We start from the raw sequence: 9956 nt of genomic DNA, 5'->3' as shown, positions 1-9956 counted from the left end.
CAAGAAACTGTTGAGAGGATGATTAGTAAACTCGGTTCCATTATCACTGCGGATACGTCTTACTGGCAGCTTAATCTGAAGTTCTATTTCCTTGATGAAGTTAATGAGAATTTGCGGTGTTTCTGACTTAAGTCTGAGGAAGAAAACCCATGTGAAGCGTGTGAAGTCATCTACTATAACCAGTATTTACTTTTTGTGATGGAGACTGGCTACGGTTGATGGACCGCATAGATCAATTTGCAGGAGCTCAAGTGGTTCAGAAATTGAAGAGTCAATCACTATGGGGTGACTTTCTTTGGATTGCTTACCACATTTACATGCAGGACACAAAGTATCATTGCTGAACTTGAGAATAGGGAGTCCTCTGACCAGTTCTACAGTGACCAAAGTGTTGATGTAACTGAAGTTGAGATGAGCTAGCTTGCGGTGCCATAGCCAGCTGACTTCGGATACAGCTTTGGAAAAGAAACATAATTGCGGTTTGCCTATGATCAGAGAGACATCCAGAGGATACATAGTACCATCTGATCGAAACTTTATCAAACATGTGCTCCTATCACTTGTCATTACACAACAAAATTGATCATCAAATTCAACTCGATGGTTTGCCTTACATAGTTGGCCAACACTGATGAGATTGTGTTTAAGGCTTTCTACATAAGCAACCTTTTGAATAGAGAAGTTCCTCGTAGTGATACACCGTAACCTCGAATGATTCCATTTGCACTGTTGCCGAATGTAACATTTCCACCGTTGCAAATTGGCCTGAAATCCTGAAGGTATTCTAACCTTTCGGTCATGTGCAAGGAGTAGGCACTATCGATTAACCATTCATCTTCTTGTTCCTCCTTGCACAAAGCCTGAGAATTACACGGTTAGTTTAGGCATCCAAACTAGTTTGGAGCCTGGAACAACAGATGAGTTTCTAAATGATGTTTGGACCGAGGTTGCAGGGACTGGTTTCGTGTCAACTTTGAATCCTATTCCTGGGTGTTTGTGTAGTTTTGGAGTGTTGTGTGTTTTTGAAAAGTTACGAGGTTTATGATTTTGGCAACTACACTGACATTCACAGGTTGAGATTTTGTCTTTTATTCTGACACCACGTTCGGTCAGCGGTCTAAAGGATGAGTTGTTGGACTTCTGACTAGTCCAAGGTTGAAAAGATCTGACATGAGTGTTGTTTGGTTACTGAAAAGTTTGTTTTGAAAAATGTTTAGCACATGTAGATCTTTTTTTTCCTTTTTGTTGGATTTGGTAAAATACCCTTCCACTTGTTAAAATTTTGATGTGACTTTAAAAGTGTTGGAGTGGGTAAGATACCTTTCCATTTCGGATCATCTGAGGAATAGATTTGAAAACCATTGTTTCGAAAAGACTTTACACCTTTTTGGGTTGTGTCAGATGAAGTAGGAATGACTGTTGAAACTGTAGATTCCTTTTTGTATGTTTTCTTGATGGTAGAATTTTTTGAAAAATAGTGAGAGAAAACAAATTTTTCTGGACTTTTGGACTTTTGAAATCTGACATGCTTCTTGTTTTTTCAAAAAGTTTGTCTATTTGTGCCTCGGGAGCGAATTTCTTCTTTGAAAGCCCTTTTAGCTAAGGATTTTGGTGAACCGCAGTCTCTGTTGTTCAACTGCGGTTTCCTAGAACCCTTTGAAATTTTGTGAAAACGTGGGCTTGAGTCATCCGAACTTGAAGATTCAGGTATTTGAGAGCATTGACCCACTTCAAAGTTTTCTATGGGTAATTCATGATGAATTGTTTGAAGAGTGGCAAAACTTTTGTTCGAAGACTGCGGTAGGGATGACTTGACTACCGCGGAGTAAGTCTTAGTTGGGACTTTAGTAGGACTTTTGTGGGACTTTTGACTACAGTGTGAGACACCACGGTCTGAGGACAGAGATGGAAAGTCTGTCGAGACTTCGGGGTCCTTAATGACAATTTCTTCATCAACTACAGATGAGGTTTGAGAATTTGGGTAAGTGGCGCCACAGATAGGAATTTGATCACATGTGTGACCCGAAACCTCAGGCACAATTTCCTCAATGACACAATTATTGCTTAGATTATGCAGTTTACCGAAGTGAGTTTTGATATCTTCGAGAGAGGTCTTGTTATTGACTGGGAAATGAAATTCTCGGTCTAGAGGAACATATAGTCTGTCTTTGTTGAACCGGGGTGAGGAATCCATTGCGGTAGGATGTCCATTTGACCAACCCCAATTGTATGTGTTATCTACGGTTCCATTATTTACCAAATTTTCAATAGCTTCACTTTCATTGAACAAATTTTCGATTAAGAGATTTAAACATACAATTTCACTCTGAGCTAAATCTCTCTAGTTCAAAGCTATCTCTAATTGTGTTTCACTCAACATTCTTGCATCTTTTTCTAACTCTAAGTTCATTTCTAACATAGCCATTTTGAGTCTTTTGTTATCCAGTTGTCCTCTCACATGGAACATCTCCTAGGACGCAATGTTCTTCTCATCTAAGGCTTTGTTATAGTCTGTAAGGACGGCAACACATGTGTCATTAAGATCATCTATGTAAGGTTGATAGTCATTCATGCTAAAGTTTAGAGTCTGGATCATGAGTTTTACCTGTTCGATGATGCTTAGAGTTTCATCCTTTGCCATGTAGCAGTAGTTCTTGTCCAGCTTTGTAGACCCATCATCATCCGCAGTTGCCAGCATGCAGATCTTCCCTTTTCTTTTGACACTGTTGATGTCTTCATCTTCCTCTCCGGATGACAAAACTTGATGGTCTCTTTTGACATGGGCTACGTATGCCCTTGCCTTTTCCTTATCTTCCAAATCTTGAGCCATTTTAAGGTAGAATGCTCTGTCTTTTACTACATTGGCCTTACAATCTTTTGCAAAGTGATTTTCTTTGTTGCATTTGTGGCAAATTACAATATCAGTTTTGTCTTCTGAGGGAGTACTGGAGTCAGTGGTTTGAGTAGACTGCGGTGCTTCCTTTGGTTGAGTATTTTGAGAGTGCGATGGTGGATGAGAACTTTTAGGATAATGAGAGTGATTGTTTTGTGGGCTGAATTTACGATTGAAAGGTGGTTTGTTGAATTGTTGATTTTTGCGAAAAGAGTGAGGTGGTAGTCGGTTGAATTGTTTGCTAACTAGAGCAATCGCCTTTTGAAATTCTTCTTCATCATCATACTCTGAATCAGCTTCGTGTGACTGCGGTGGAGTGTCATACAAGGGAGAGTAAGATTGGTTATGTGGAGCTTGTGCTATGAGAGCAAGAGGTCCTCCGAAGTCAGCACAATCTTTGAGTACGGTGGATTCTTGTGCTTGCAGTTCTCCATAGAGCTTGTAGAGTGACAAAGAATGAATCTTTCTATCGCCTTGGACTATCATCTTAGTCGTAGTCCAATGTCTTCCCAAACCATTAAGAAACTGAAGATTTGTTTCATGGTTACAGGAGTCTTCTAAACTTTCGCCAATATGAGCTTTGAAGTTGTTGAACTCATTGAGTGCAGTTGTAAGCTTCTTATCTTGTGCTTGTTCCGAGCCTTCGTACAGATTCTTGAGAACTTCCCAGATCTTTTTTGCTGATTTGCAATTTATGATAATATCGAAGTTGTTAGGAGCAACTCAACATGAGATTTCATAAAAATCAACAACATCATTTTCCATTTTATCGAGATCATCCTTGGTGGGTCGATTCATGACTGGTTGACCTCCTCTTAGTCTGGATGTGGCACCATCGGTTTGAATAGGTATAAGAACAGGGACATGTGGTCCTTGTTCAACAGATCACCATACATCTCTACCAAGTCTCCATAAGTATCTTTCCATTCTTTGTGACTAGTGATGATATTCATTTGCTACCAGTATTGGGGCTCGATTAGAACCACCAACACTGTTGGAAACATTCAGAGATAACGATTGTGCCATATTTTTGAAGTTTTTTTTTTTAAGAAATGAGCTTCAGTGGTATAGAAGGCCCTTTGAAAATCAGAGTTCCGTTTTCAAAAAGCAACCACTATGGCTCTGATACCAATTGTTGAGAGAAAAACTTTGAGACACATTTGAACAAACGTTAGATCAAGTATATTGCGGAATAGTTAATCGCGAAGGATCTAAAAGCTCAACAATAATATTTAGAGTTAGATGGTTAGAGATTTAGTCGCGGAAAAGTAAAGAAATGAAAATGACAACAATTGTTATATCAAGTATACACATAAGTTGATTCATAACGAGGAATGAATTCAAGCCAAGTTAATAAGTGAGATTGAACTTAGTGATTAAGTCACAAAAGACTTGTTCCGAAGAGAGATTGTAATCGGTTACGTGAAAGTAAGAAGTGTGAGTAAGATACATAGAAAAGATAACTTCAGAGATGTGTATTCAGAATAATAGATGTGTGTGTTGAATACAAGAGAATGAGCTCTATTTATAGAGACTCAAGGAGTTACATTAGATTCAATCTCTAAGAGTAGCCATGCAAGGCATACTGGACAATAGAGAGGATTACAGTAAAACAAAATGAACTAAGTAACATAGAGTGGCTGCGATAGATAGAGATTCCAGATGCGGTTCCTGATGAAGGAGCTTGACTGCGGGTGCTTGTCGGCTGCAGTAGCTGAAGTTCAAGAGGGTCATTAGAGATGTGTATTCTGAATAATAGATGCGTGTGTTGAATACAAGAGAATGAGCTCTATTTATAGAGACTCAAGGAGTTACATTAGATTCAATCTATAAGAGTAGCCATGCAAGGCATACTGGACAATAGAGAGGATTACAGTAAGACAAAATGAACTAAGTAACATAGAGTGACTGTGGTAGATAGAGACTTCGGATGCAGTTCCTGATGAAGGAGCTTGACTGCGGGTGCTTGTCGGCTGCGGTAGCTGAAGTTCAAGAGGGTCACTTTTTATGATTCAACAATTTCCCCCTAACTATGGCTCTGATACCAATTGTTGAGAGAAAAACTTTGAGACACACTTGAACAAACTTTAGATCAAGTATATTACAGAATAGTTAAGCTCGAAGGATCTAAAAACTCAACAATAATATTTAGAGTTAGATGGTTAGAGAGTTAGTCGCAGAAAAGTAAAGAAATGGAAATGACAACAATTGTTATATCAAGTATACACATAAGTTGATTCATAACGAGGAATGCATTCAAGCCAAGTTAATAAGTGAGATCGAACTTAACAAGCACCCGCAGTCAAGCTCCTTCATCAGGAACCACGTTCGGAGTCTCTATCTATCGTAGTCACTCTATGTTACTTAGTTCATTTTGTCTTACTGTAATCCTCTCTATTTTCCAGTATGCCTTGCATGGCTACTCTTAGAGATTGAATCTAATGTAACTCCTTGAGTCTCTATAAATAGAGCTTATTCTCTTGTATTCAACACACGCATCTATTATTCTGAATACACATCTCTGAAGTTATCTTTTCTATTTCTCTTATTCACACTTCTTACTCTCACATAACCGATTACAATCTCTCTTCGGAGCAAGTCTTTTGTGACTTAATCACTAAGTTCGATCTCACTTATTAACTTGGCTTGAATGCATTCCTCATTATGAATCAACTTATGTGTATACTTGATATAACAATTATTGTCATTTCCATTTCTTTACTTTTCCACGACTAACTCTCTAACCATCTAACTCTAAACATTATTGTTGAGCTTTTAGATCATTTGAGATTAACTATTCCGCAATATACATGATCTAACGTTTGTCAAACTACTTCCTCAACTTTCTTTTCTCTCAAAACCACCGAAAAATGTCAGACCTATATGTAATTCGACGAAATATCTCAAATCTAGAGAGGAACCGACAAAAAAGACAACCACAAGCAAAAATATCTCAGATCTGAAACCCTATTGCCGCTACTGGAATGTATCATCGTCGGCGCCATTATCGTTTGGCGTATCAGAGGTTAGCTCTATGGGCTCCAACGACCAACAAGGTCCTATCTAGAAGCTCTGATGACCAACAAGGATCCACCACAACCGCCTCCATCTAAGGATCCACTACAAACTCCTCCATTTATTTCTTTCTCTCGTATCTCTCTGGTGAAACACATCTGGCATGTCGATTTTTTTTTGTTGTTTTTCCTGATATTAAACTGTTTATTTAATGTTTTAATCTCTTTTTTTTGGTTAATCTTAGTTTTAAGTGTTATTAAGTTATGAATCTAAGTTTATTTTATTATTTGTTGTAATATTTTCGAAAATTGTTATTCAAAGTTTACGTATTATGGTTGTTATGTTACGGATTAAATTTATAATGTATGTTATTATGTTAGTGTTTTCTCGAATAATGCTAGTTTAGGTATGTAAGATGTTTTTATATTATAGATGTTGATTAGTTCTGTTAATGTTAGTTTTAATTTTGAATTAGTGAATTAATATGTTTTAAGTTGTGAATACTATAAATAAGTTTCCTAAACTGTTTTATTAAACTATGAATGAGATCCTGAAATGCTTTATTAAACTGTGAATTTTTGTCTTGCATACAAGGTTTTTGATTAAATGTTTCAACAAAATCAAGTATGTTTTAAGTTGTAAATACTGTAAATGAGAGTCATAAACTGTTTTATTAAATTGTGAATTAAAGTCTCAAAATGTATGTTTTAAATTAAGTATATGGTCGTGAATGTAATTTTTGTGTATTAAACTTTGAATTTATTATATTAAGTTGTTGATTTTGTGTATTAAAGTACAAGTTGACCATATTAAGCTATAATTTATTGTATTTATTGTCAATTTACTATATTAAGCTATGAATTGATTATATTAAGCTGTGATATTTTTGTGAATTTTTTGTTTGTTTCTAAAATATAAGATGAAAGTAGCATTATACACATATTTGAAATATAATATGGTCTAAAAATGTCTAGAGTTTGGGTTAAAGTTGTAGGCTCTATAAATCAATTGCAGGAGAAATGTATTAGTCCACATTCGACTTTGAAGAAACGAGTTAGTAATAATAAATTTACATATTTTTGAAACTAGGTTTTGTATTGGAAACGAAACATTAATGGTGTATTATCATGAAGTTTGAAGAGAGGAGTTAGTAATAGTAAGTTTATGGATTTTTGAAACTAGAGAATGTATATCATATCTTTATGAAGCATGAGACATTGATGATCTATCTTTATCTTAGAAATATGCCACCCCTAGATGCTATAATCATGAAGACTTGATTGATTATTTGGAAATTCAGGGACACCCAACCTGATTAGCAAGGGAGTCCCCCATCTCACTCAAATACCAAGCAGCTTGTTCTTACACATGCTGATTTTTAAACCAAAAGGTAGGAATTTCTTTTTTTAAAATCAGATCAAATTAGTCATGTTCTCATATGACCAATTACTAATAAAAATCACATCATCGACGTACAAAAAATGAGATATAACAAAGTCTAAAAAACCAACTACTCCCTTTAAAACACCATTGTACATATATTCTTACAACGCAACATGAATACCTTTCATAACCAGAACGACAAGAAAATATGAAAGCAAGTCATCTTGTCTGAATCCCTCTTGAAACTGAAACTTTTGGGTTGGCTCGTTGTTCACTATAACCGAAACCATATTAGACTCAAGTCAACCTTGGATCCAATAAGACCACCTAGAACTGAAGATTGTCTTCTCGAAAACGGTATCTAAAAAGTCACATCTAGCCCCTCCCCCCACCACTTTTTTGCCTTTTGATATGTTTATCTAATATTATTAAATATATATGAAAGGAATATTTTTGTTTGCGAAGATGGCATATTATACGAACAAAAATAAACATAAGTTCAAAAAACAAGTGACAAAAATGGAAGAATAGACAAAATAATATTCAAATCATTTATCAATAAGTATTAAAATGTCAAAAAAAAAAACCTTAATATGTCATTTATATTATTGTCCCTAACGAAACCTACTAGACGAATCAGAACTTTTTAAAATCTATGACTTTTTTACGATGCTACTCTTGAAATTTTGGATGTTCCTTAAGACCTTAACTCATGCTAACCTGGATTATTTCAAACAAAACAATACATCAATAAAATACGAGCTTTTCGTTAGACGAATTGCCATTATTGTTTTTATACGTGATATATATACTCCTTATGTTGATACCGTTTGGTAAATTAACTTTAACTTTTTAATAGATAAATAAAAACACGGTAAATTAACTTTAACTTTTTAATAGATAAATAAAAACAACTTAACTAAATTGATAGTACCTATATTCAACTATTAATATTTCCTTCAATAATGTTATAAAAAGCTTTAAATTTGACATAAAATGTCAGTTTAACCCTTCGACAGATTTTTGGTTCGTTTATGCCGCAAACTTGTTTTTTTTTTTTTTTTTTTTTTTTTTTTTTTTTTTTTTCCGGTTTTGCCATTTTTACCTGTAATAGTAGGTTTCCAGGTTACTATAAATTATTTTTGCGACAAAATCCTTAAGTTTACAAATATTTTGCAAAAAAACCCTTAAGATTATAAAAGTATAAAATACAAATATATATTCAAATTTTGATAAATCTAAATGGTTTTTAAAATCCATTGTGATTCTCTCCCATTTCCACTCAGGTATCTCCAATTGTTGAAAGAGTCTCGTGGCTTTTGATATTCTACCTTCACCTTGGTGCAAGTCAGACACTTGCCCACGTAGGTAGCAAGTTATGCCTTCATATTCGGCCACCAATATTGTTGTTTGAGGTCTAAATACATTTTGTCGGAACCCGGATGGATGAAGTACCTTGTCTTGTGTGCTTCGTTCATGACCACGTCTCTGAACCCTCCAAATTTTGGGGTCCAGATCCGGTCCACAGGATAGTAGGCTCCGTCCTCTTTGCTTGTAAGATTCCTGTCCATCCCTCGCAAGGCTTCGTTTACGATGTTCTCTGGCTTCAAGGCTTCTAGTTGAGCCTTCTTGATTTACGAATACAAGTGGGAATGGATGGTCATCGTTAGTGTTCTTGCCCGACGACCCAAGTATTCTTTTCTGCTTAGGGCATCGGCCACCACATTGGCCTTACCCGGATGGTACCTGATCTCATATTCATAGTCATTCAGTAGCTCAACCCATCGCTGTTGCCTCATGTTTAGTTCCTTTTGGTTCAGGATATGCTGGAGGCTTTTGTGGTCTGTGAAAATGGTGCACTTCGTCCCTTAGATGTAGTGCCTCCAAATCTTTAAAGCGAAGATCACGGCTCCCAACTCGAGATCGTGAGTGGTATAGTTTATTTCATGGGTCTTTATTTACCTTGATGCATAGGCTATAACCTTCCCGCACTACATGAGTACACAACCTAACCCTTGATTTGATGTGTCGCAATAAACCACGGAATCTTATGTTCCCTCTAGAAGAGACAACACTGGGGCACTACAGAGGGCTTGTTTCAAGGTTTGAAAGGCAACTTCTTGTTTCGCATCCCAGGTGAAGGGTACACCCTTCTAGGTTAGAGCGGTGAGTGGCTTGGCGATCTTGGAAAAATTCTGAATGAACCTCTTGTAATAACCAACGAGGCCCAAGAATTACCTGATCTCCGTTGGGGTTCTTAGGGTTGCCCAGCCCTCAATCAATTTGATCTTGGAAGGGTCCACATGTATCCCCTCTTTGAAGAGTTTATTTACAACAAGGTTACATTGTGAATTCACTTGCACATGGCTACAATCTAGACCTTGCTTATTCCAAATCTTTCGGGTTGTCACAATTTGATCATAACTCCATCAGGTGCCTTTGAATTTTACTTTGACGACTCTTTGTATGGTTTTGTTAGTTTCAGTAGATAGAAAAGCTAATGAATGGAATTTCTAAAAGAAAAACGTATATATATATATTATGAAAAAAGGGTAGAGATAAAATGAAAAATTACTAGAGAAGCTTATGGTTCAGGAGATAAGATGAGGATGGATTTTTCAGATTGTACATTAGAGGTGTCGATAGGAGCCTTCAAAACCAAGCA

This window comes from Lactuca serriola, chromosome 8 (assembly GCF_051521515.1).
Source record: "Lactuca serriola cultivar US96UC23 chromosome 8, Lser_US96UC23_V15, whole genome shotgun sequence".
NCBI classification, from domain to species: domain Eukaryota; kingdom Viridiplantae; phylum Streptophyta; class Magnoliopsida; order Asterales; family Asteraceae; genus Lactuca; species Lactuca serriola.
This window is presented reverse-complemented; position numbering follows the sequence as displayed.